This window comes from Mus musculus, chromosome 7 (assembly GCF_000001635.26).
Source record: "Mus musculus strain C57BL/6J chromosome 7, GRCm38.p6 C57BL/6J".
Classification (NCBI taxonomy): Eukaryota; Metazoa; Chordata; class Mammalia; order Rodentia; family Muridae; genus Mus; species Mus musculus.
The window spans coordinates 126,299,136-126,302,253 of record NC_000073.6 but is presented as its reverse complement, the minus strand read 5'-3'; the positions used below and the strand labels follow the sequence as shown (position 1 = coordinate 126,302,253).

The following is a 3,118-nucleotide window of genomic DNA, read 5'->3' as shown; positions in this document are numbered from 1 at the left end:
TTTAAGATTGGATTCTGACATAGCTAAGCCTTCGCCAGTGTTCCAACGTCCCAGAAAATCCTTGAAGCCGACAAACTTGGAATTCAGTAGGAATTCAGTAAGAAGGTTATCTATTCAGTAACATTCAAATTTACTTCTAGTAGAGAAGGTGAAACTAATTAGGCATTACAAACAACGGAGCCGGAATAGCTCAGGGCTGATCTGCAGAGTGTTTACTTGAGACAATAGTCAGTCTTAGCCAGACAAGGGAATACACAATGGCCTAGCAAATAGGTGGGTTTACCATGAAAGAGTTAGGGAATCCCCCTGAGACAGGTTTCTTCACTAGGCCCAAAGAAACAGCATAAATCTGGTATTTACTAAGAACCCCTGGTGGTGGGCTTAACAATAGACTAGCATTACACCTGGCTCCCTTCTTAGTGGCAGTGGCCTGGTCCCCACCTTCTTTTGATGTATATATTCCTTATGTTTTGTGTCACTGTAACTCAGCGGATGTATATGGTCTGGTTTCTTGTTATTCTTCTGTATAAAAAGTTCGATGCTCGACCTGACAAATTACATTCAGATTCTACACAATCCTGTGCTGCGTCCGTGTCTGTCTGTCATTCATTTCGCTGACTCCTTGTCCACCTGCAACTAGAGACCTGTTCTATGCAGACAAGGGACCACGGGGGTCTGAGGCACTGAGTGGCTGCTCTTGCCACCGTATGCACACACAAGCATGCGTAAGGAACACATGCACAGTCCTTTAGGGTCAGTGTATAAACAAATGAAGTAAAGGTGGGCTGGAACAGAGAAAGAGAAAGAGCAGTGTGTCCATTCCCTCAGCAAGGCTGTGGGAGCTGCGGATGGGGGAGAGCAAAAGGTGAAATAGAAGAAAGGTAAAAGAGTGGAGAAGGATGCTATAAAGAGGGAGAGGAGAAAGGAAGAGTGGTACATGCTTTTTCAGCAACCTAGTGCTACCTGGGAAGAGGGAACGGGCTGAAGAACTGCTTTTATCAGATCAGCCTGTGGCCATGGCTGTGAGCCTCATCTTGACTGATGGTTACACCTACGGGGGTGGCACCACACCTGACAGGTGGGTCTATGCTGTACGAGAAAGCTGGCAGAGAGCAAGCAAGAGCTAGCCAGAGATGGAGCCCGTCAGCAGTCTTCCTCCTAGGTTTCTGCTGCCATTTCCGGCCTTGAGTTCTCTCAAGGAAAGACTGTTACCTGGTGTAAGTTGAAGCAAACCCCTCCCTGCACCCTGACCTGCTTCTGATCATAGCTTATCACAGCAGCAGGAAAGCAAATTAGGATAGTTAGCTTCCCTTTGTATATCAAGAGCCTCTGTGCCCACACTTAGCTTAGTATCCAGGGCTGGGCAGAGTCTCCCACCCTCCTGAGTTAGGCTCCCCAAGAGAGGAAATAAGATGGGCACACAGAGATCTGGACATTTAGAGCTGTCTCCATACTTTCAGGACCTGCTCAGCATCACATGCCCTACTAGAAGGCCAAGGTGGCACATGCCAAGAAGCTTGCAGAGCTTTAGTTGTCCTTGCCACTGAGGCAGTGAACCTCACAGCAGACAACCAGCTCAGAGTCTAGCCCACTGGCTGATGCTGGGCTTGGAAGTATCAAGTCTCCAATGATTATCCTGAGGCGGCAGACTCACTAGCCACTGTCCTAACCTGACCTGACCTAAGCCTTCTACATGAGCTCTCATTGGCATCCCACCACCATGGCTACCTCCAGTGACTGACTCCTGGCTCCCTGGCTCACGGCATTCTTCTTTGTTCTCAGTTGTCTGGGAATATCTGTCTTGACCAATTGGTTCTGTCTCAAAATGATATACAACTCTGGCTCTCTGAGAAATAAACCTCTTTCACACTGCTGGCCTGTCCCACCAGAAGACTGGCTGTGTCACCAAAGCCTACTGGATCTGAGGTGTGGGAGGACCAGAGGCTGGCCACGCTGGTAAGACTGCGGATTCTTTTCACTGGGACGACCTAGCGGCTGACTGAAAGATAGTAAAGACATGGACAGGGAAGAAGCCCCACACCCCAGATGTGGGTGGGAATCAGAAGCTCCCATACGACTGATTAATTGTATTAATTGATTAACTGATTAAGCGTACAGAGTCTCCATTCCTATAGATATCGCGAGCAAGAGGCGGAAAGGATAAGCATACAATGCCTACCCAGAACCAGAGTACTCATGGCCTTTGAGTTAAGCCAACAGCCCTCTTACCCTACAGCTCAGCAAACGACCTTATAAACTACCTTATGATTTCATTTGCAAAGGGAAATTCTTTAAGAAAAAAATATTCTGGCAGCCATCTTCCAGTAACTCGCCAAAATGACGAACACAAAGGGAAAGAGGAGAGGCACCCGGTACATGTTCTCTAGGCCTTTTAGGAAACATGGCGTTGTTCCTTTGGCCACATACATGCGAATCTACAAGAAGGGTGATATTGTAGACATCAAGGGAATGGGCACTGTTCAAAAAGGAATGCCCCATAAGTGCTACCACGGCAAAACCGGAAGAGTCTACAGTGTCACCCAGCATGCCGTGGGCATCATTGTCAACAAGCAGGTTAAGGGCAAAATTCTGGCCAAGAGGATCAATGTGCGGATTGAGCACATCAAGCACTCAAAGAGCAGAGACAGCTTCCTGAAGCGGGTGAAGGAGAACAACCAGAAGAAAAAGGAAGCCAAAGAGAAGGGCACCTGGGTGCAGCTGAAGCACCAGCCTGCGCCACCCAGAGAAGCACACTTTGTGAGGACTAACGGAAAAGAGCCTGAGCTGTTGGAGCCCATTCCATACGAATTCATGGCCTAATGGACACAAAGAAATAAAATACCAGCACCAGGACTGTGAAAAAAAAATTCTTACACTTAATTTTAAATTTCAAAAAATATTTATTTTTTAGTATGTCTGGATTTTTTTGTTTGCTTGCTATACAAAAGCATGCATGCATGCATGCATGTATGTATGTATGTATGTATGCATGCATGTATGTACATGCACCATATGCTTGCTTGCTGCTCTTGGAGGCCAGTAGAGAAAGTTGGAGTCCCTGAAATCGGAGTTATAGGTGGTTGTGAGTCACCATGTGGGTCCTTTGGAAGAGCAGCAA

At 47.0% G+C, this 3,118-nt stretch overlaps 1 pseudogene; it reads left to right on the top strand.

The window, feature by feature from the left end:
- On the top strand, positions 2,311-2,860 carry Gm10155 (predicted gene 10155; annotated as a pseudogene).